Genomic DNA, 25309 nt, shown 5'->3' with positions numbered 1-25309 from the left:
CACTGTGTTTTATGAACATTTGGCTAACTCAGGTAACACCAATTTCTGTGTCTGTTACTTTGCAAGAGGCATTGTTTTGTTTGTTTTCATCCTAATGTTGTATCTTGACTAAGACAAATTGAAAAGTATTTTCTAATTGTGGTGGGTTTAATAGATAGGTAGCAATTCAGGTTGGACATGTAGCTTTCCAGACACATTTCTAGTATTAATCCTCTTTCTATGGATACGACAAGATAGAGGCAAAATGAAACTTGTAGTCAATTTATAATCCTAAACCTCCGGTAAATACAGCCATAGACACGTCTATAAAAATAATATAAATCCTCTTTAAGAATAAAACTACAAAAGGCATTTTGAAGATTTGTAAAGAATATTAGCCTTTAAGACTAATTCTAACACTTTCACTTTTCCCAAATGTTATTAAAATTGTCTTTTCATCAGGATACTCTCAAATGCTCCCTCAGTGCTGGACTTAACCTGAAAGAGCAGATAGGCTCACGGACGGACTGGGGTTTGATGAGGTTAGTCTTGCGTGTCTTACAGATGTTCAAAGGCAAAGTCTATTATCTTCCAACCAAGTTGTAGATTTATTTTTTGCTGAACTTCATCTTCTCCATCAAGAGATAGCAATTTATGGTGAAATGACAGGCTTTATTTGCAAAACCTACCTTTAGTTTGGGTTAATTATTAGTAAAGATGATTAAAGATATTTTGACATCAGAAAGGACTTTTGATCACATATAGGTTCACTTTGACATTATTGAGAAAATCTGTACCACAGCTCAACATGGTATTAAGTCACCTGAAATCAGGACATAGACACAAAATTTAGATTTTTGCCACAATAGACACTTGATCTTCAATGTTGATTTCTCAAAAATAACCCTCTCTTTCAACACTGACCTAATCTAAGGGGGTGAACTTGAATCCAGGATAAATATTTTCTTAAGCAAGTCAAACTTTTATCAAAAAAAATGTGGTGAATTTGAAAAAAAAGTTTTGCACATTTAACACCTTGTAAACTCCTAAGATCTGAGAGTACTGCATTTTAGGTTTTTTTAACGGTCAAATTATTTCACTTTATGTTTTTATTTTTTGAGTGTAGTTAATTTACAGTATTATGTCCATTTCTGCTTTAGAGAATAGAGACCCAGCATTTTGAAAGAGTAGCTCCCAGTATAATTTATTGAGACAATAGAGTTCAGAACTTATACATAGCAGGCATTAAGGCCATTGGTGCTAAAGGAAAGTGCTCATTAATATTTATCACTTACTCAAAAGTTGTTTACTGAGTATTTACTATTATCCAAGACTACTTGAGACACTAGAGATAAAGCAGAGAGCAAGACGAACCCCTTTCGCCTCAAAATCTCATGGAGTTTTATAGTGGGTCTGAGAGAGAATAAACAAATAAGCAAAATGCACACTGTGTTTACATTAATTTCTGAGGAGAAAAAAGTAAAGAATGGAGGAAGAATGACGTATATGTGTTGGGAGGCGGATGGAATTTTAGATAGTGTGGTCCTGATACAGTGAACTTTGGAAAGGCTCTGGGTGAACTGAGGAATGTCTTTGGGGGAGAACATTCCAGGAGGACAGTCTGGCAAGTGTGAAGGCCCTGAGGTGGGAGCTTGTTGATGAAACACTGTGTGGAGAGGATGGAGCAGAGAATTGGCAGCTGGGGTCAGAGAGATAATGGCGGACCAGGTCATGAAGGGTCTTGTAGGACGTGGTAAGGGCCTAGGCTTTTGCCCTGAGATGTGAAGAATTTACTTAAGTTTAACAGGATCACTCTAACCACTGAGAACACATTGAAGTGGGTGGTGCAGGACTGGGACTTCAAGGGAGGCAAGGGAAGTAAGGCAAACGTGCTAGTCCTGTTTTTATTTACTTTTTTGCCTTCTGTTCACCATGGATTCTTTGCATTAATTTTGATTTAAAAAATATGGCATTAAAATATCATTTGCCTTTATTCCTGAGTTTTTTTGATGCCTCTTACATTTTGCATTGGAGGTGGTACCTCAACTCTAGTGGGTTGGAGGGGCCAAGGGGAGAAGCAGTGAGACCAGTTAGAAGACACAGCGACATCTAGAGGTAAGGGGTAATAGTAGCTTGGACTGGAGTGGTGATAGTGGAGGCAGAATGATCAAGTCTTGGAATATATTGTACAGATGAGTTGGATGCATTGTGAGAGAAAGATGAATCGAGGATGACATCCAGTTTTTTGACCTGGGCAGATAGAGGAATAGAGTTGCCACAGCTGAGACCAGGAATAGCAGGTTCCTGGAAGAAGAGCAGGAACTTGGTTGGAAGCAAGTTGATTTTTGAGATTTGCATTAGCTAATCAGATGAGGAGGTCCAGTGCACAGTTCGATATGAGTCAGAATTTTATGGGATATTTACAGCCAGCAGATGTTGATTTGGCAGCTACCTGCAGAGAGGTGATGGTTAAGCTGTGAAATTGGATATCACTTAGGTACTGAGTGTGAGAAAAAAAGGTCCAAGAACCAATCTCTGGTGTACTCCAACTTCTGGAAGTTGAGGAGACAAGGAGGAATCAGCAAAGGGGAATGAGATGAAGTGAGCAGAAAGATAGGAGGTAAACCCAGTGAGTGAGGTGGATTGGAAGCCAAGTGGGAAAAGGATTTGGAGATCGAGTAAGTGACAGAACACTGTAAACCAACTATAATGTAAAAAAATAAAAATCATTATATGTAAAAAAGTGGTCAGGTGTGCCAAGTCCTGCTAAGTCAAGTAGGATGAAGCCGGAACAGAGATGCAGCTCCTGAAACTAGACCTTGTTCAACTGTGTGCCCTGCAAAAGTTCCTTAACTTCTCGGTAACTCAGTATCTTCCACTGAGGAAGCAATAGGATTTCTCTTAGGGTTGTAATATTATATGGGTAAATGTGTTGAGAGGGCTTTGGAAAAGTTCCTGGAATATAGTAAATGCTGGATTAATGTCAGGCATAGGTAAATAAAATGAAAAAAAGAGAGGCAACCACCAAGGACTGCAACTTCTCAGAGACTGTGCCATAACAAATTCCAGAGGTTAGTGAAACAGCACGATTATCAAGATAATGAAGGCTGAGAGAAGAAAGGGGCAAGGAAATGGACGGTGGATGGAGAATTTAAAGAATCATGGGCTCTCCTCTCCCCATCATCTGTTTGCTCATTTGTGAATTGGGGTAACAGGCAAGCTGTGACATTGCTATATGTGAGAATAAAATAATAAAACACCTGTGAAGTATTTAGTTCTGCCCAGTATATGGCAGGTCCTCCCACCTGATTTCCTGCTGGTACTAATCACTCATGCTGGAGAAGAGAAGTGGAGAAGAGAAATAGCAAAAAGATGTCAGAAGGGTCCTGCTGGACACTGTGTAGTTTCCTTCCCTTCTTCTCCTTTATCATTTAAAAAATGGGCTGAGGGAGGGGCCGATAATATGAAAAACCAGAGGTTTCTTCCAGCTCTGCCAACTTTCATTAGTCTTCCCTTAATGTCTCCTCATCCCCTTTTTTCCTAGCAAAGAAGTACTTTGTTCAAATGTGTACTCGCCACCAAACCTGCTGTGTAGAAATGTTCCCCTCTTTTGTCCCTCTGCCTCCATTCAGGGGAAACTGAGTCTCAGTTTCCTAACATAAAATTTAGGAAAACATTATTTCCCACTTCATAGGGTTGTTTTTAAGGATTAACTATTTTAAATGTATTCATATTTAAAGTGACTCCTGACATTTAATAACTGCCCAGGAAGTGTTAGCTATTTGATTATTTAATTAGCATTTAATTAATCTCTAATTCCAAGGGTGTAGAATTGCAAAACCTCTTATAGGGCGGATGAAGTCCCAAGTTCTTAGCATGATACATCATCTCTTCTGGACTAGCTCCCAGACTCCCCTTCTAGTGTCGTTCACATACCCTACCTACCACTAGGAATTCCCATGTTTTCTTATACATCTGGGATCTCTGCTTCAAAGGCCCTTTCCCTTCTTTTCTTCTCTTCTCTTCCCTTCACTTTCCTTCCTTTCCCTTCTCTCATCTCACATCATCACAATTAGTAGTTGGCCCTGTTAATACTTCCTGACTTGATGGAAATGCTGTCTGCTTCGTAATGCTTCTTTTGATACTCCCTGTGGGTAATGTTAGATGCCACGTCCTTAATGCTCTCAAGAACGCTTGTATATCCTTTGGTTTTTGCAGGGAGCACTATAATTATTTGCTTACCTAACTAAATTATGAACTTCCTGATTGTAGGGACTATGCTGTACTCATCTTTGCCCAAAAGGCTTATCCTGACAGTACGCTAAGTGCTCAATAAATACCTGTGGAACAAACAGAAGACCTTGGATCAGCTTTTTACAAATTATAGTGACTGGATCAGAAGTAAAATGATTCTGCATCAAATTTCCTAACACTTATCATTATTCTTGTTCCACTCACTTCCTGCCAAGTTCTGTCCTAGAATGAATTTGCTTTACATAAGAAATTGATTTGAGTGATTTCTCTGCATTTTTGAATGTGCCATCATATTTGGGAGAGGAAAAATTTCATAAGAGTAAAATTTTAAATGCCAAGTGATTGAAAAATAGAGTTAACCTTTGGAATTTTTTTTTCTTTGCCTTTCTGTTTTTATATTTGCAAGGTTAGTGCCCATTCGATGAAGAAAAAAAGTGCCTATTTGATGGGGGAAAAAAAAAAGGTGTTGGGGGTTTAAGATTTCTGTCTTCCTGAAAGTCACTGGTGGATTGGAGCGAACAGCTCACCTCATCACTTGGCTGAGACTAATCAATAGAAATTTCCAGAGTTCACTATTGGGCAAGATCAGAGTTGCTGTTCCTGACCCTTGACCCTGATGGCGCCAGTGCCAGTGGGTCCTGGCTCAGAGAAGGTAGCAGGGAACAAAGATGAGGAAGAGGGAAGAGAGAAGCAGGTAGGGGGTAGATGATGACTTTTCCAAATGTAGAGCTATCAGGAAGATACTGTCTGCTGCTCTTAAATTATAATCCTAATCTATAAAGAAGAAAACTATACATAAAAATTGTACATAAAAATTGAGCTTATATTTCCCACTATGGCACAGTGGATTACTGCAGCTGTGAGATGGGTTGAAGCTGCCGCTCAGACTTGATCTCTGGCCTGGGAATTTCTATATGCTGTGGGTGCAGCCAAAGGCTCAAATACAGAACCAGGCTGTGGAAGGAAAAATCTGAGACTTTGAGTGCATTTTAGGTGATATTTATTATCTAGATGTGCCTGAAGTTATGGCAATGTGGGAAAATCTTAATGCCCTAGTGGAACATGAGTTGGCAGCTAGGAAACAGAGAGAGTGGCAAAACAATTTTTTTATTTGTTTGCTTTTAAAGTCTCTCAAAATAGTAAATTAGGCAAGACATGAGACAAAGGTAAGAGAAGTACACAGTGGAAAAATCGCACTTAAATAGCGAAGAAAGAGTAGCTTGGAAAAGCAAAAGCTGGTTGATGGTGATTGATCGGCAGAGAAGAACCAGAAGGAGATGAAGGATAAAGAAAGAGAACTAAGCTAGATTTCTTGTTGGAAAACTAAATGAAGTAATTATCCTCAACTTTAATAAAAAGCTCAGCAAATATTTAATATCTGTCATAGGTCACAATGGCAGGCGCTGTTCTAGACAATTTAGAGTTAGGAAGTGGAGTAGTGTTATTAATATTATTATTTCAATTTTATTTTGTTTTTTCCAAAGTGGACAGATAGGAATACTGAATGGGAAGTAAGGCTGTTTCTGACTTGGGAAGCAGAGGAGACGTGTTCTTTGTGAATGCGGAGACATGGGGGTCTACACTAGCAATGTACCCACGTGCATTTCAAATTGATGGTTGTAGCTTCACTTGCCATTGGGACCTCTCCAAACCAAATCCAGTCTTTCCCCAATGTCTTACTGTGCACTGAAGTCGCATGATGTAGGCTGAACATAACTCTTATGCAACATGCAAGTTGAGCAAGTGGTTTTATCATGAATTTCAGCCTTCTAATATCGTCTGAGAATTTTACACAGAAGTTCTGAATTGTATTGAAATGGTTTGTGAAGGATTTATGACCAAAGTTTACATATTTACCTAATGAGGTGAAGTAAAAATTACTTTGTATTGATAAAAAAAAATATAAACTAGCTCTAATGTCCTTTTTGGAAAAATGTTTACAATCAATCCTAAGCTCATTTTGGAAGTGAATTAATGTGATAGCTCTTTATTTGACCATGCTTCATGAGCTGTAGCAAAATTAATAGAAAATATACATACATAAAATTCCAAATTGTAGCCGTAAAAACATCACCCAAAGTCATAATATGTGGCATCTTATTTTTATTTTTTATTTTTTAAAATTTTTAAACTTTTTTTGTCTTTCTGACTTTTCTAGGGCCGCTCCTGAGGCATATGGAGCTTCCCAGGCTAGGGGTCTAATTGGAGATGTAGCCACCAGCCTACGCCAGAGCCACAGCAACGCAGGATCCGAGCTGTGTTTGTGACCTACACCACAGGTCACAGCAATGCAGGATCCTTAACCCACCAAGCAAGGCCAGGGATCGAATCCGCAACCCCATGGTTCCTAGTTGGATTCGTTAACTACTGAGTCACGACGGGAACTCCATGCCATCTTATTTTTAAAAAGCAATATTTATCAGCAAAAAAAAAAAAAAATCAAATTAATCGGAATTTCTTTTATGTTATTCAGATATTAATAATGAGTCATGCATTTAACTGAACTGGTCAATTTGGACTTAGACAAGGCTTACAATAAAGAAAAGCTGTTTGTAGTAGATATATTAATTTTACTTGTAATTATTGACCAAGTTCTTCTATAGTAGGTTTCACATTTTTAGAGAAGGACAATCTTGCATTTAAATTTTAGTTGTGCCACCATGATTTTCAGTATTCCAAGACACTGTTTCCTATATAAGACTAGGAGCAATGATACTAAATGTTTTTTCCTTTTTTTTTTAACAAATGATTAAATAAATCAGATAATGGATATGAAGGCATCTAACAAAGTGCTTGGCATATAGAAGATACTTGGTAAACAGTATTTGTTCCTTATCTGCTGCTTTGGTTGATTTTTAGCCATCATCTGTGGTTCTCTGAATTGTTATTCTCCTTTCTAGAAACTGTCTGAAGTGAAAAGATGTGCAGTTTTTAATGTATTATCTTGAATTTCATATTGCTTTAGTAATATAATTATTTCATTTGTTTTCTTTTCTCAGTAGGAAAAATGTAAGGTCTTCTCTGTGTGTGTGTGTGTGTGTGTGTGTGTGTGTGTGTGTGGTGTCTCACAAAGCATGTTAATATTGTAATGAAGATTAAACACAATCTAAATATACAATGATAAAGAAATATATGACTAAGCAGTGGTACAGTTCAGAGAATAAACCTGATGTTCTAATAGAACATATTTAGGCAGATATTTGTGAAATATAACTAAGTAAGAAAAGACAGGTTACAAAACAATGTATAGCATGATTTCATAAGACTTATGATTTTATATTCATAAGACTGATTATAAAAGGATAACTGGTTGTACCTGGGTCATGCATTAACAAATTATTTTTATCATTCTTGCTTATATGACTTAGTTTTCCATAATATACATATACAGCTCTTACTCTAATCTAAGAAATAAGTTAAATTATGTTAATAAATGAATGTCAATGTAAACAAGTCATCAAAAACTGAGATGTGGTGAAGGTTCTGTCCTGAGGAAACTTGTTGTTTTCAATATTTCCTAATAAGTGATAGTCAATTGATTAAAGAGCCTAGGAAAAGACAAAAGAGGCTAAAAGAAATCTTGAAAGAGTTTTAAAAATAATTTTAAAAAGTAAATTAATAAAGCAGAAAACTCTGTAGTCCTGATAAACACATGTGAGAACTAATCAAAGAGATGGGTAAATCTCTGTCAATCTTGACGAGGTAAAAAGGAGAAAACTATTTTAAAAACAAAGGAAACAATGAATAAACCAGAGATCAAAAGACTTTTAAAGAAAAAAATTATATCAATAAATTTGAAAATTAGATTCAGTAGCCAATTGCCTAGAAAACTGAATTTTCAAAATTGCCTCAAGGGTAAATTAAAAATTTGAATAAAATAATAACTGTAAACTATGTTGAAAAAATTCATTGTTTTCCTCCCAAGTAACACAGGGTCCAGATGTTTTTATTGGGTGAGTTTTATAAACTTTTAAGTTTTCTTAAATGAGTTTTATATACTTAATAATTTTTTTTATTATAGAAACCTTTTGAAGCAGAGAATAACAGACAACTTATGAAATTTTGACAAGTTTAGCATAACTCTGATACAAAGCCAGACAAATATGTTACAAAACAGAAAACTATGAACCAATATCACAAGCATAGGTGTGAACTGTATATGCAAAATATCAAAAGTCTAATATACAATAAACATGATGCATTTATTATAAGAATACAGAGATTACTCTTAGCAAGTTAGAAATAGAATAAAAATCCTTAAACCTATGAGATTTTTGTTAGAAACATACAGAAAACATCATACTAAATAGTGAAATATTGTAATCATTCATTCTCATTAAAAATAAATAAATCAACCATACACTATTATAACTAGTAAAAGACTACTACAAGGACAGTTATAAAAATAGTCCCTAGTTAAACAGAAAAAATATAAAATGAAGGAGAATCTGAAAAATATCAACAAGATTTATAAAATAAGAGTAAACAATGTGAAGTATACAAAATCTGTATGAGGAAAATGTTAAAATTCTAGTGAAGGTTCTAAAAGCCTGGGTAGGGGAGTTCCCATTGTGGCACAGTGGAAACATCTGACTGGGAACCACAAGGTTGCGGGTTCTATCCTTGGCCTTGCTCAGTGGGTTGGGGATCTCTGAGCTGTGGTGTAGGTCGTAGACACAGCTCAGATCTGGTGTTGCTGTGGCTGTGGCATAGGCTGGCAGCAACAGCTGTGAATGGACCCCTAGCCTGGGAACCTCCATGTGCCATGGGTTTGGCCCTAAAAAAAAGACAAAAGACAAATAAAAATAAAAAGCCTGGATAAATGGATGTCTTACTATAAAGATCAGTTTTCCCAAAATTATTAAGCTAAGGCAATACCAATTTAAAAATTCCAATTAAATTATTCTGAAATTTGACAAACTTGATTCTTAAGTTCATCTGGCAGGAAAAATATCAGTAAATATCACATGCATTGAAAATATAAAATTTGGAACTAGCCTGATCAAAACTTAAAATTGAAACAGGCAATGACAATCATTTTGTAATATATAGAAATATCTAATTACTATGCTGTGTACCTGGAATTAACATAGTGTTGTAAATCAATTATATTTCAATAAAAATAAATAGGTATAAGAATAGACAAACAGATCAATGGAATGGAAAAAAGATTAGACCAATATTTGCATTTATATTGGCATTGACATTGGGGCAATAATAGGGAGATCAAAATTGAGAAAAACAATTGGCATACTATCTCACAACATATAATAAAATTCTAAGCAGATTAAAGAAATAAATCTTTAAAAGTATTGTATAACTGCTAGAAAAAATATGGGAGAACATTTTTTTTTGTAATCTTATAATGTAGAAAGTCTTCCTAACCAAGCACATCAAAATCCATAAATGAAAAGACTAACGGAAAGGACGACATAAAATTTACTTAACATCTGTAATGGCAAAATAAAGTTAAAAAGAAGCTGCAGACCGAAAGAAAATGATCGATACATAAATAGTAAACAGAGAATTATACAAAGAGTACTTTAAAATCAATAGTAAAGAGACTCATAAATCAGTGGACAAAGAGCAAAGGACATGAGCAGTCAATTCACAGAAAAAAAGTAGTTTATAAACTTATTTAAATATGTCATCTTTAACGATTCGAAAATACAAAACAAAATCAAGATACCTATTTGGCAAAGTTAGAATAGATTTCAAATAATATCATAAACGTAGCTAACATTAACTAAACACTTAGTATCAGCTATGTTCTAAAAACTTAAAATATAATTCATTTAATCCTTATAAAAACTCAGTGTGGTAGGTATTATCATTTCTATGAGATAGGTAATAAGCCAAGTTAGGTTAACATGCCCAAGGTTACTCCAGTGATAAGTGGCAGAACCATGATTTGAATCTAGGTGGCCTGGGGCCAGTCTGTGCTCTTAATTACTAAATTTGACTTCTCACCTTAAAAATAATAGACAAGCGGTGACAGGGAGGGAGGAGAGAGATCAGATTAGCTACACAGCTTCCATTAAAGTGTGAGGAACATATGATACCATGATGAAACTGATGGAGCTGGTACTGTATGTTCTCTTCCACAGGGACAGATGTTCTTGGTCATTGAAAGCAATATGCTAATTTAAGGACTACTTTATAGCACAGGGAACTGCAGTCAATATCTGTATAACTAGGTCACTTTGCTGTATACCTGAAACTAACCCAACATTGTAAAGTAACAATACCTCCATTTTTAAAAAATGGCTAAAAAAAGCACGATGGTAATTTAGTCACTTTGCTTGAATGAAAACAAGCTATTGTAATAACTCTTGAGTGTGCTGTGGGTGGATTGCCTGATGGTTCACCTGGATACATTCAGGATCTGACCCCCTTTGGACCTAGTCCAAAATGGACACATGGTCTTTGCCAGCCCTCTGTTATGTACTTGGCCATACCTCAGAGTCTTCACAGGTGACCAAGTGATATATCTTTTGACAGGATCTGACTTGAATTTCGTGTTAATTTCTATTATTCCATGTAAATTAAAGTATTAGTTCCTCCTCCCCACTGATCTTTAGCTCTTCTGAATTGTAGATAGCCAGAGAGGAGGACATCAGCTATGAGATACCTGGTAGAGTAGGGCAATGGAGGGTAACCAAAGCCTCAACTTCTCACAGGTACCAAACACAACTATTTGGGGATCAGGGTCTTCTCTCTTTCTCCCTCTACCTCCACCTTCAAATGTTCATGCAGTTGCTTTTTCCTTCTTCTCTTACTCTCTTCCCTTCTTCTGTACTTTATTCTCTCTCCTGCTCCTTTGGTGACACCCCTGGCTGAAGAAGTTACTGATTCCATCTGTAAAGTATGTCATCCTTTTAAGACAAGTTGTTAACAGTTGTGGAGAAGCAATACTAACGACACACTTTAAAGAAATGGCTATTTTTGCAAAGATGTATAGGACCAGCTGATACTTTGATTACTGTTTGTTGATGTTTAGATACATATAGCATCGTACTTGGAGTCATTCCTAGTCCTAAATAGAATGACTTAAAATAGCAAAACCTAAGATACTGGGGGAAATTGCACCATAGGAAAAATATCTCTAGAGAAAAATAAAATTATACCAGAGGAAAAATACTCTTAGAGGCTACCGACTTACAGAAAAAGAACAGGAGATGTATAATACACAAATGATTATATTGCAATTTTTGTATATGTCTGTGTATATACATATGTGCATATATATAAACATGCCTGGACTAAATCAGGGCATTATGAACATTCAGGGGATGAGAAGGCATGTCTTCCCCGAATTTTTTTTTTTTTTTTTTTTGGATAATTCAAAATCAGGAATCACATGCAATCTATTTTGAAAAGAAAAGTGTTCTCAGACTCTCAGGAAAGTTGAGCACATTCAGATCATCATTATTGTAAAACGATTCTGAGGTCTGGAAATCTTCCTTGTTTTGTTTGAGGAAAAAAGTAATTTCAAATAGTCAGAAATATTTTTTTTTTCCTATTTTTAGGGCTGCTCCCATGGCATACGGAAGTTCCCAGGCGAGGGGTTGAATTGGAGCTGTAGCCACTGACAACAACCACAACAATGTCAGATCTGGGCCGCCTCTGTGACCTACACCACAGCTCATGGCAACGTCGGATCCTTAACTCACTGAGTGAGGCCGGAGATTGAACCTGCGTCCTCATGAATACTAGTCAGATTTGCTTCCGCTGAGCTACGACGGGAACTCCATGAAATTTTTATTTTCATTTTAAAAAGTCTGTTTAAAAATGCATAATTTATGGTCCAATAGAAACACCTATTTTTTTAGCATATTCTCATTAAGTGAATATTATAGAGGTACATTTTATCTATTTCAAAAAACATTTCACCATTTATTTGTTTAAAATGCCCTTTAAATATCAACAAAGAGCCTTTAAATCCCTGGAATTTAGTTTGAAACTATAAATTACACACAGAAAAGCAGGAGAGGAAGCATTAACCTATGCATGTATTGCCAAAATAGGACGTTGATATTTAACTGCAAGTGTTCTGAAATTTTAGCAGGAATTGTGGGGAAAGAACACACTCCTTACCTGGCCTCCATGATAATCACCTGTACTTGGGTATCACCTTCCCCACCCCCACAGGGGTTTTGATTCGAGTAGTCTGGAGAGAGACCCAGGTAATGGTATGCTTTAAAGCCTCCTCAGGTGAACATATGCAGCTGAGTTTAGAACTGCTGCGTTAAGCTCTATTCTACATGTTAAATGTCAAACAAAACGAAACATGGAGAGTAATTTATCCCACATGCCAGTAGTTGGGCTAGATACGTTAAAAAAATGACTAAAAAAAAGAAAAAGCCTATAAAAAAAGGCAGACTATATTATAGGAAAAAGGGAATAATCCAAATTTTCTCTAATAATTGTCCTTTCTATATTTTTATCACTTCTAATCAGTACATGCTTTTAATTGCCAGCATTTAGAAATACTATCCTTGAAATATCACCCCAAAACATATTCTTTCTGGATTCTGGCATAAATGATTTGTATTCAACTCTCTTTCCATGAAGACCAATCAATAAGGTTTTCATATTACTGTCGTATGCCTAAAACTATTACTGTGGCTCTGTGTATGGAGGGGAAGTAAAAGCTGTGAGGCAGAGAAAGGATAGGAAGTAGAAACTAAGGATGGCTTTTAGAAGAGGGAAGAGCAGAGGTAGGAAGCAGTTGAGTCCAGTTAACAATGAAGCACCTTCATAAATCTATGTATCCCTACTGCTGGAGTCCTTATAGCTTCTTCATTCAGAACCACCTCTACTATAGTCTCTTCATGAAGTCTAGATCTTGACTTTTTCCTGCTGTCTGTACATATGTGACCTTACTTCTTACTTGTCTTACTTTTACCTACATCCTCCACCCCCTCCTCTGTTACTAGGCTTAACCTGAGCTAAGTCAATGCATAGAAACGAGCTTCACTTTTACTACCTCCAAGCATGACTTCTCTGCTCTGCATACCACTGATAGATCAATCTCCCTAAAATTTCCCTTGTAATATTCTTCTACTCATAAACCTTAATTGGCCTCATCATTAACTAGAAAGAAAATGTTTAGCTCCTTGGCCTATTCTTTCAGCCAAGAACTACATGTTGGCTCTCTTGGGTCTCCGTCTTGCCAGCTTCAGATCTTGGTACTTCACAGCCTTTGTAATCAAACAAGCCAATTCCTTATAATAAGCATCTTTATCTATTGATATATACATAGATAGGTTTATACATATCTTACAGACACTAGAACAATGGCAACACCCAAAGTATTTATGTATATGTATTAGCCAATTGGAATTCCAATTGGAGTATTGGTTCTGCTTCTCTGGAGAACCCTGGCTAATCCAAATACACAAATGGTTTTGGTATTTTCATCATTCTAGTACATGTAAGATCAGGGTAGAGATGGATATTGTATTATCTTTTCTCAATAATAACATTACCCCCATACCTGACTTTTTAAAAGATCCCTGGGAAAGAGAATTGGCAGAATTTAGACATTCTAGAATCACGTAGCCTAACAAGAAGTGTAGAATTTCTTTTCATATATGTTTAATTTCTAAGTTGACTTACAAACTGGTAAAGTGGTAATCACAGCATGAAATGTAGGTATCCTTCAGCCTAAGAGTAGATGTTTATTCCGTAGTCCTGGGACAGGTTTTTCGTATGATGGATTAGAGAGACCCGCTGAGCTGGTGAGGTCTGGTGTTATGTCTCTTTTTAGTCCCCTTGAGATTATCCTTTTGAACTTAGTTGCTACATCTAGTTTCCTCAGACCAATTTGGAAACATTAGGTTGAGAACTCAGTTCTCATTAAGGCCGTTAGTCACTGACTAATAGAATACATTCAATCCTGGAGTGTAGTTCACAAAAATCCAGCTATCTAAAGCTCCGTATTAACAATGGCCCTAAGGCAATCCGATACTTGTGATAAAAGACAGCCTTATATTTTCCTTAAAAAACCCTGATTATATAAATTCTGATTTTATGCTAACTCACATGCATCAGTATAAACTGCCCTTATTAAATTCTTTGCCTCATATTTTTTTTAGTCAGCTACAGAGGAGATACTTTCTTTTGAATTCCCACTGCCATTAATTACCATCTTTGCAACCATCATTTAATACCTAGATCATTTTTGTAACTCAGCCTCTGGTCTTTTCTAACTCTTAATACCATCTGCATAACACTGGTTGATTTTCTTAAATATCCACTTTATTTTACTCTTCTATTAAAATAATTTCAATGGCCTCATATAACTTTGCCAATTAATGTCAACTTTTCTATATTATTACCTATCACACTTCCCCAGTGTTGTACTCCATGTTAATTTCCCATTAATTTCCAATTAATGTCAACTTTTCTATATTATTACTTATCACACTTCCCCAGTGTTGTACTCCATGTTATGCTTTTCCTCTACTCAAGCCAGTTTGAAGGATGGCTAGGAGTAAGGAGAAGAAAGGGACTCTAGGGGACAGAGGTGTAAGTGAAAATAATATGGGTGGTTGAGAAGTTGAATACGGTTGGGATATTGAATGCAAACTGGGAGGGGGTTTCTTCAGGGAGGGAGGGAGAGTGACAGCAGATAAGGCTGATAAGGTAGGCCAGAATTAAATCAATATTGGCATGATAGATGTTCTCATTGTATTATGATGTCAGTGGGATCAGTATGGAAGAATTTTAACCAGACTCTGTGTACTTGAGAGAGATGACTCCATGAGTTTTGCTAAGCATAGCTTCAAGGCAGAAAGACTAGTTTAGAGACAAATGGAAAGAAAGAAGGGCAGAGCTATAATTGAGCAATGAATGTAGGATGAAGAGAGGTTGGGCCATAAATTTCCCAAAGATATGCACTCATCTTACTTCCAGCCCTTCACATTTAGCCTGGCGCTGAGTTTTCGTGTCATGTGTATTTGCTGAACAGAATGGGAATGCTGTGTGGCCCTGTGACTGCTCCAGACTTTATCCTATTTTTCCTGATTTTCTAATTCTACCACATGATATTAGAATACACAAAATTTTGCAGTGTTGTTTACTATTGCTTCACAAGTTTAAGGGTTTCATAGTCAATAATGAACAAAAACCCATAGGATCATGAATTCATACCAACTTAGGTTTGAATATCAAATTCCATCCCTTAAGAACTTTCTAAATTTGGGTCGAGTTATTTAATCAGGTGCTGGTTTCTTCATTTCAAAATGGAGGATACATGGAGTTCCCTGTTGGCTCAGAGGGTGAAGAATCTGGTGTTGTTACCGCTGTGGCTCAGGTTTGATCCCTGGGTTGGGAACTTCTGTATGCCATGGGTGAGGCCAAAACCACCCCCTAAAATAAAAGGAAGACAAACCAAAATTGGGGATAATGGCACCTATCTCACAGGGGTGTTACAATCATTTAAAGTGATTGGATGAGTGCACAGCACAGAGCTCGGTACACAGCACCTCTGGATGTTTTTCTTTACCTCTTTTTCTACCTCTTCCCCTTCTCTCTCCAATTAGCTGGGTATTTTATTCAGTAAACAGTATCGTATACCTGGTAAGTGCAAAACACTGTTGGGTGGGGGAATTGAAAAATAAATAGGATCATTTTCTTGCCTTTCAGGAACTCCTCATTTAACAAATAATATTCATTTCCAGCAATATAAGAGACCTTGAAGAAGGCAGTGATTAATTATGTGGGATTGCTATGTGAGCTCTGGAGAACCCTTCATGGGTTCCTTGATTTTACAGAGAAATATACAATGCATTGTATATCCAACATGGCATCTAGAATAATGCAAACAAAGGTACAATATATCAATCCCTTAACATAATAATCTTCTTGATATCCTTTCATCTAGCCATTTCCATTAAAATGGACACTGACGCCACACACTCCCTTCTTCTGTGGCACCCCTGAAGCCCATCTCTCCTCTGCAAGTAATTTTATCTTGGGGGGGTTGTCTGTTGCCATGCCTGTGCAGGGCACTAATTTGGGGGCAGTTTACATAAGCTCAGGCTTGCTTTTTTTCTTGTGCTAATAACCATACTCTCCTTCAGCAATCTGCAATTTTATAAGTGGGTTTGAATACTTTGAATACTTGGATGGGTTTCTTTGTTGTGACTGTGAAAGTAACAGAGCCTGAGATATTTGTACTCTGGGGTGGTTTCAGACCAGATTTCTAGTCTGCTTCCTTTGCTAATTACCCAGGTTCTTTTAAATCACTCTGTAGGGACCTAATTAGGAGGCTCTGCATGTGAGAGAGAATGTCTCTGCCTTGGAAAAACTTCCAGAGTCAGGGAGAAATTGTTCCTAACTTACACTGCAGGGCCAGTCATGGGGACAGTTAATTTCTAAGCCACTGACTTCCAGGCTAAAATACACTTTCTGCATGTTAACCTCATAGCCTCTCTCTCTTCTGTTTTCTTCTAGTAAAGTATCATGTAATCAACACAGAAATGAGAAGAGGATTATAGCTGCAATAGCTAAGGTTTATGCACACTTAACTTTTTCTAAGAACTTCATGTGTAATTTCTGATCTAATCCTCAAAACAACCTTGATTTTATGGCAGAAGAAACAGGTACAGGGAAGTTAATTTGCTGAAGGCCACACAGCTAGTAAATGGTAGAGCCAGGATTTGAGCGCAGGCATCATGGGTCCAGAGCCTTCTGCCTTAACATTGTGACCTGTTTCCGCTTGGCCATGCCAGTACTATGAATCAGCTTTGTTTCATTGGGATTTTGGGAAGCGTTTGAAATCTTGAATCATTATTATCAGAAGTAATAAACTGAATTATTATTATTATAGGAAATATTTGGTTTATGGCTTATTTTGAAAGGCAAATAAGAGTTTCTAGAGATAAGATTTTCTCTTTAATATTCTGTGGGACCATGTACTGGCATTCCCTAATTGATATCAATTTAAGTAAATGCATCTGTATCAAGTAACTTTTTTAAATAAGGGAGAGACTTGGAGGAATTATCTAGTAAATATGATGCTCAAATGATTAATAAAAAATCAAGAAATATTCAATAAGTGAATTCCTCAAAGATCAGACAGCTACCTACCATTCAAATACTTTATATTGTCCTCGGGTCAGCCATGACACTTCCACCCTAGGCCATCTCTCCTCTGTATCTTTTCTTATTCACCATCAAAACTTATCCTAAGTTTCATTTCCACAAGGCTTTACCAGGCCAGATAACCTGCCAGGTGATTTTAGGCTATACTGTTCCTAAATGTTAACACCTCAAAATTTCCATATCACATCCATTCTGTATTCCAACTCATTTGTATTTTTAAAAAAGGAACTTCTGGAAACATTCTTTTTATCCTAAATGAAGAACTCTATCGAGGCTGGTAGAGCAGCTATTTGGGTACATCTGGGTCTCCATTGCAAGCTTCAAATTAGGTCAGTTTAAATATGGGATTCCCTTAGCATTCATGGACCTAGCAACCCAATTTTTCTTCCCTGGGGAGAAGGGTGTGTCCTCCAGGTGGGAGGTGCTGTGTCCTCCTCAGACACTGACAAAATCCAGGTGTAATGCAGCCAAGTCATTCAGGACAATTACTTTGTATTTTCAGAGGTGGCTGTATTTCCTCTGCATTCTGGGCCTGGTAGTCTCTTCATTCACAAGATGAGTTGCCTTTAACTGAGTCTCTGGCTGTGTCAGTCTGTGAGTCTGAGTGTAGCAAGAAGAGTGGGACCCAGCATGAGAGGAATATTCCTTATAACCATGGAGGTCCTGTTCATCTGTCCCCCAGAATGTGTGTAGAGAATCAGGCTGAATTAGAAATACTGTTCAGTGGGAGGAGGTATAAAAGAAAGGGCCTGCCAGAGGGTCGGAGTCTGACACTTGGGTTCCTCCACTAATGAAAGTGTCTTTTATCCTTGGGAAACTGATTTAGTTTGCCTTTGTCAAATAAAGGGCCTCCAGGTTTCCTTCTAACTCCAAGACTCAGTGGTTCTCAGTGTTGCATTTACTCTTGATTTTCAGTGTTTATCTGCCAGACTACAGGAGTTCACTCTCATTTCTACCACTTACCAGCTGTATGATCTTGGGCAAATTTTTCCATGTCAATGAGACTTCACCTCTCTATTGGAAAAGTGGTATTGCACTAGTGGTATTCCACAGGATTCCAGAGGGTTGAATGAGTTAATCTATGTGCCTGGCATATGGCAGGAGCTATATAGGGATGCAAGAGCTATTATGAATATCATTGTTAGCACTGTCATCGGGTGTCAACTGGTTGGTGGTAAATGCCTGAATTGTGAGCACTGCTGGGGCTCTTCAGGAAAGAGGATTAGAAAGAGGGTTCCTGAGGGTGGGCATTTCTAGGTACCAACACAGTCTTCCCTTCCACAGTATCGGATTCTGCTTTCTGACTGCAACTGCAAATAATATGAAGTCTTAGGCTACTCCAGCCAATTCACTCCACACAGGATGCCCCAGCTGAGCAACTGAACACATACCTAATAGAAGAGCTGGGCAGAAGGATACCAAGATAAGTTAATAGAAATGAAAATCAATTTCATTTATACTGAATACCCTGCCAGTGCTCTGCCAATCTTTTCGGAGATGTTCTAGAATCTTCCTGTCTTCACTTCCTTCACTGTGTTTGTTACAGCACCTGCATGTGTTTAAATCTTTTTAGGATGGTTTTCTTCTGGGACCTGCATGGGACAGATTCTCTTCTCACCTTTCCTGTGGACCTTTATACCCTCTCTTCACAGTTTCATCAAACCTCTTAACTAATTCATCAACACATCAGTTACTATCCAGTACAGAAGTTGAAGGATCCTTACCTAGTCTGCACTATTGCTACATACACAGAGCTAGGTGAATGCCTCTTTCAACTAACCAGCTTTGTATGATTGGAGTGATAAATAACTACAATTACCTTGAAGAACATATGCTTAATAAGTTGATGAAGAATTTTGGTGTTAAAACATCTAAATTCTTACATATAAAATGCTTTGTAAACTAGAATAGCCTATCAAAATATGGTATCACAGTTATTAATTACTACTCTGTAACTCTAGTGTTCTTTAAGTCAATTGGGCATCCCAAAACAATGGTCTTTTTCTTTAAAAATGCTAGAGGAAGAAAAGACATTACTGTGTCATTGGAGGTGGGATATAATAGCATTGCAAACCAATTTGCCCACTTCGCCATTCTACCTAGCCTAACTGTCATGTGCTAATTCTCTTTTGCCACATTACTGACTGGGGCAGAACACTGTACATAACCTTGCCAGCTAGAGAGTTATTTTAATCTTTATTATGACTTTCTCTTACTTAATATTGGTAGACCCCAGGTCCTATTGGATGAGCAAATCTGGAGAATATTTTCCATATAATCATTAATCTCTACATATATAAAATTCTACATATGTATCTGAATAAGGAAAAAACAAGCATAGTTTATATATCTTTAAAAGAAAATCAAATTAGAGAGCTTAAGATACCAGTATATTTTAGTCAAGATAACCATTTTAATAAAGGGAAATATTTTCATTTTTTGGTTTGGACTGATGAAAAATATTTGTCACAAAGTTATTTTAAATAGTTTTTAAAGCTGATAACCTAGTTTGATTTCGTTTGTTGGAATAAAATGATAAACCAGCTTTTCTGATCTAATCAGCAGTAAATATTTGTTAGTTACTGCCTGGATTTTGTATTATCAGGCCAAGGAGCAGATGGGATTTAGATTTCTAATGTAAAATGTCACTGCTGCAGTGCTGCTCCTTTTCCAGATGCTTTTCCTGGGGGGAGTTTGGATTGTTGGGACTGCACTTTAGAGGAACCTGGTTACTGTTTCCATGAATGAGATAAAATGGTGTTTATCCTCCATGGATCAATACCATCTTGTTTGAACTTATTGAGTCATTTAGAGACACATAAGGTAATGAAAACCATTGTGCAAGAGTACCCAGTGTCCTACCCAGCATTCTGAGGGATGACAATATTTTTCAAAGAGAGTTATTGAAACAGATTTTTAATATCAACTGGCTGTGTGATGAAATGAACTCACACTGTTGACAGGGTGTCCTCTGGCTTTCAGTGAAAAGAGCATTGGGTTTTTAATGAAGAGCTTTCTTGAGCAACAGTCTCTAAAATAAAAAGTATATTATGCTTTTTTTTAGAATAAGGGAAAACAATAAATTCCTTTTTTTGGAATAAATGGAAATAGGGTTTCTATTTGTGACTAATCAAACTTCATTATTTATGTACAGTTTTTGATTTGAATGATATTAGCATTGTTTTGACAAAGAGGAGCTAATGGGTAAGTCTGGAAAGTTTTAGGAAATTTTCTGGCAGTTTTTACAAATAGAGAAATGGAAAAGGAATAGGAATTTGCTGAATTCCTGCTGTGTGCCCGGGACTGCGCTTCCCTATTTTGCTTTATAATCTCATTTAATCTTTATGAAATTCTGCAGGACAAATTTTACCCTTGTTTTACTTTTGAGGAATCTTAGATTCAGGGGAGTTGAATCCAAGGTCACAAACTTAGGGAATCTGGGAGCAAACATTCTGATCCAGCTCTGCAGGAGAAAAGTCCAGTGTTCTGTCTATAATTAATTTGGAGAGTCTCTAAGACTCTACGGGCCCTTAGAGGTTTTCAATCATGATGATTTCAGTAGTGATGTTTTCAATCAATTCTGGTTGTTCTGAATGCTGGACATGGGCTATAAAAATGATTTGTTCTGCCTTAATCTGTGTTGTGAGGAATATCATTTCTTAGAGATGTCAATGGAGGTTATGGAAAGGAGTTCTGTTGTAAAATAAACTTAGGAAATAAAACATTGACAGTTCAACCAGATATTCACAATGAATGAACATATTTACACGCAGAGTAAATCCAGTCATTGTGAGGACAGATCTCATGGTTCTGTGCCTGGGCTTTGGAGTCAGAACACCTGGTTCGAGACCTTGGCTCTGCCACTTCCTAACTGGGTAACCATGAGCTTCTTAGGTAACTTATTTATGCCTCAGTTTTTTTCTCATTTTATAAAATGTTATAACAGTACCTGTCTTATAGAGCTGTTCTAAGAATAACACGAGATACATGCATGAAAAATACTTAGAAGTACACGTGGCAATATGCTTAAGAAATGTCTGTTATTGTTATTATTACTCAAAACACTTACATAGTAAGAGACTTGTTTTTAACTTGTCCAAACACCATTTCCTCAACTTACTTGACAACAGAGTCCTCCCCACCCCTTTTTTTTCTGAGCCACATATATTCATATCCACAGTTTAGGAAACTTTGTATTTGAAATGACCAGACCAACTTGGTGTTAGCTCAGTTGCAAATAATAACTAAATACTCATTGTTTTCATATCCATTATGTAATTTTATATTTGCCCATAACAACTAATTTCTTTTCTTGACAATGATCTTTCCCCTTCTCTTATACTTGATAAATAATAAATCAGTAAACAGTAATAAAACACAGCAGTAAAATGTGAGAATTGTCTCAAATGGGCAATATCCACACTCTTCCAGAAAATATGACCCTTAAAAATTACCCTGTAAGTTATTCATTTATTACCTGTATTTAGCAGAGAAAAGCTTCAGCACTTTGGAAAGTGATTTCACTTTTATCTCCAGAACTATGCTCCTATTATATGCATCTCAGTACCTATTATTAAAGAATGTTGCAGACCAGATGAGCACATCTTTGATGCTCCTAAATTATAACTAGAGTTAAATTTGCCAATGCACATTTTGCAAAACATCCATCCTGCATAATGCACAAATAGGGCTGTTCATCATCATCTTGAAGATACAAAATATAGATTTGAAAAGTCCTATAGGAAAGAAACTTCTTGGACTTGGAACCCATTCCCCTTGGAACTTAACTTTGGTAATCATAGAACAAAAGTATTTCAATCAGTATTTAAGAGATTTCTGAGAGGCATGGAATATTCCTGATAAGGGCCGTAATAGGTTTCTTTTTTTTTTTTAACATAAAATACTATCATATTCTGATAATCCTTTTGGAGTAAACAAAGTGATTGCGTGAAATATAGCCACTGCACCACATTCTCCCAAACCATCCTGATAGGAAAAGTTCTAATAATTAGCCAGGTTGAGATTTAATATACTCAAAGCCAATCACTTTTCATGACTTTTTTTGTTTTGTTTTTTGCTAGAATGATAAGTGAGTGAACCAGGGCATTCCTTTTGTTAGTGTAATAATGGCAGAGGAGCTTAGCAAGAATTCACCAAGGTATTTTTTCGTTTTCTTTTTTTGTGTTTTTGGTGGTAGTATAGGATAAAGGAGGAGAGGGAAGGGGATAATTAAATATAAAAAGTCTAAAGTATGATAGAAATTATGACCCACACAGAGAATTCAGAATCTGTCAGTGATGTTAATGCTATGTCTCTTGTTAATTACAGTTTTGTTTTTTTTTTTTTTTTTGCGTTTCCTGGGATCCTAGGACCAGGACAGGCAGTCAACCACAACTCTCCCTGCTGCCTGGCTATTGCTAAATACATTTCTTAGAAACATTAACCTTGCTTTTGAACCTGAAGTGGTAAATGTACATTTTTTTTTTTTTTAGCCTCAGAAATTGATGAAATCAAAAAGCAAAATATGGCTGCCGTCTCGTTTTGAGATTATATCATCATTCTAATATTTTCTTTTGTTTTCAGGTTTCTCTGTTTGTATAAAAACAAACTAGCAAAGTCCCTGAGTTCAGCTCTAGAGTGGGAGAAGGTAAAAGCTTTTTTCTTTGCATTCCCACTGATCCACACTGCACAGAGTTGAAATAGAAAAAGGAAACACGCAGACCATACCTGAGTGATTTCAGGGATCCCCACCCGGAAAAGGTTTCCTTGATTATGGCGAATTCAACGTGTCACTCTGGTTATGCTCTAATCATCATATCAAACTCCAAAGGTTCAGCGGCTTTAGGTTTGGTTTACAATTCCTGGGAGTTAAACTTTAACTCACCCTGTCTCTTGCATCCATGCAGCCCTTTGACCAGACAGTTGGGTCACGAAAACCCAAGCAGAATCTACAAAACTACTGTTGTCATTGGTTTACAATATTGTTTTGCATTAAAAATCATTGATGTGAAAAGCATTTTGATGCTGTCTTAAATGGCATATATTTAAAAAGTAGAACCCACTGTTACTTGAGTAACTAAGCTTTTCTTTATGCTCCCTTGTTTTCTGCTAGGCCAAAATGATATTAAGCCTAGGGGTACTTATGAGTGTTTTCTCCCTTTTTTCACACTTCTTTTATCTCTGTATTACATGGAATAAAGTGTGGAGTTTCAGGTCAAGTATGTAGATAAAAGCTGGCATACAAAAATAAAACACACAAAGCATTTATATAACCAAGTAAATAGGGTCAGATCAGCTTGGGGAAAGCAGCCTTTTTTTGAATTACCAGCTGCTCTTTCAGATTTTAAGAGGGAGTCATCACTGTGAAAACATCATCATCAGCTATGTACTGAGGTTGTATGAGAGCTGAGGCTATTGTTCATTACTTGAAGTTTCAGTGGCAGCTGTGTTTCTTGAAGAATAGAGAAATGTTATTATCCAAGATAGGAACTTATGTTCTAAATTGTCTGATGCAGTCAGACAATTGTCCAGTCTACAAAGGAAATATCTAAGGCTCAAAAAAGCTCACTTCAAAAAAAAAAAAAAAAAAAAAAAAAGTGAGTTCCCATTGTGGCTCAGCAGAAGTCAATCTGACTGGTATCCAGGAGGATACAGGTTCAATCCCTCACCTCGCTCAGTGGTTTAAGGATCCGACATTGCTGTGAGCTGTGGTGTAGGTCACAGACATGGCTTGGATTTGGCATTGCTGTGGCTGTGGTGTAGGCCAGTGGCTATAGCTCTGATTAGACCCCTCGCCTGGGAACCTCCATCTGCCATGGGTGTGGCCCTAAAAAGACAAAAAATAAATAAATAAATAAATAACCTAAAACCCTCCTAATTGTAAATTGTAAGGGTTTATATACTACAGGCCCCCACACTGAAATTTGAGGACACTTACATAGCTTCAGTTCTATTAAGGGAATCTAATTTTGTAGGAACCAACTCTTAAGAGAAGTACTTGTTCATTCTGTGCTTTTTTTTTTTTTTTTTTTTTGCCACACCCACAGTATGCAGAAGTTCCTAGGCCAGGGATCAAACCTGCACCACAGCGGTTGCAATGCTGGATCCTTAGCCCACTGAGCCACCAGGGAACTCTTCTGTGCTTTTTTTTAAAAAAAACAAAAAATTGTTCCATAATATGGACATAGAGGGAGATAAGTCAGTTGAGCATATCCAGGAATATCAAACATGTTGTCTGAATGCTAGTTCTGCCCACAGTTTGCAGTTCTCAAATATAAGGAAGCCTTGATTTACCTAAACTCTTCCCAAAGCAGTGCCTGACCAGATTTCACAAAGACACTCCCAGAACAACTGTTTTGCACTGGAGTTTTGCCTCTGGAGTGAGACCTAAAGGGAAGCATCTGTGCCCCTGCCAGCTGGACAGCTGTATGAAATACGCATCCCCCTACCATGGCCTTGAGTGGTTCCCCCTCTCCAGGCAGTATTCTTGGTTTTCTTAGTGAAAACTCAGTCTGTGCTAACATAGTTCACAAGTGTGTGGGGAATTCTTAGCTTGAGTTCACTTGGTCCTGCAGAGAGCTGTTGCATATTATAAGACTGTCAGGTCCTGGGAGGATTTTATTGGTTGTTACGTATGGTAGGTGCCTGGATGGTGAGAAGTAGAGACAAAGAAAAGAAAGTCCAGGTTTTTAGGTATCTAGTGGAACAGCAAAACATGACAGTTAAAGAAAGCATTATATTAACTAGTTATTATAAAAAAAATTATTCGCCCCCCCCCTTTTGCCTTTTTTTTTTAAATCAGGGGCACAGATGCAGCTGAGGCATGTGAAGGTTCCCAGGCTAGGGATCAAATTGGAGCTGTAGCTGCTGGCCTACACCACACCTCACGGCAATGCCGGATCCTCAACCCACTGATCGAGGCTAGGGATTGAACCTGCATCTTAATGGATGCTAGTCAGATTTG

General features: G+C 37.0%; 1 protein-coding gene across 7 annotated transcripts in view; it reads right to left on the bottom strand.

Moving 5' to 3' along the window:
- A1CF (APOBEC1 complementation factor) overlaps positions 1-23193 on the bottom strand; it is an 81778-nt gene extending 58585 nt beyond the window's left edge. For 2 of the 7 annotated variants that reach the window (XM_021072458.1, XM_021072461.1), the window contains exons 1-2: positions 23074-23193; positions 669-802 (exon numbers count right to left, since the gene is read on the bottom strand). The gene's annotated coding sequence lies outside the window, so the exon portion shown is untranslated. The remainder of the gene's footprint in view (positions 1-668; positions 803-23073) is intronic. The other 5 variants (XM_005671251.3, XM_021072460.1, XM_021072466.1 and 2 more) reach the window with 3 other exon arrangements.

Source organism: Sus scrofa, chromosome 14 (assembly GCF_000003025.6).
Source record: "Sus scrofa isolate TJ Tabasco breed Duroc chromosome 14, Sscrofa11.1, whole genome shotgun sequence".
Taxonomy (NCBI): Eukaryota; Metazoa; Chordata; class Mammalia; order Artiodactyla; family Suidae; genus Sus; species Sus scrofa.
The sequence above is the reverse complement of the archived record's forward strand: the minus strand, read 5'-3'. Positions and strand labels throughout refer to the sequence as shown.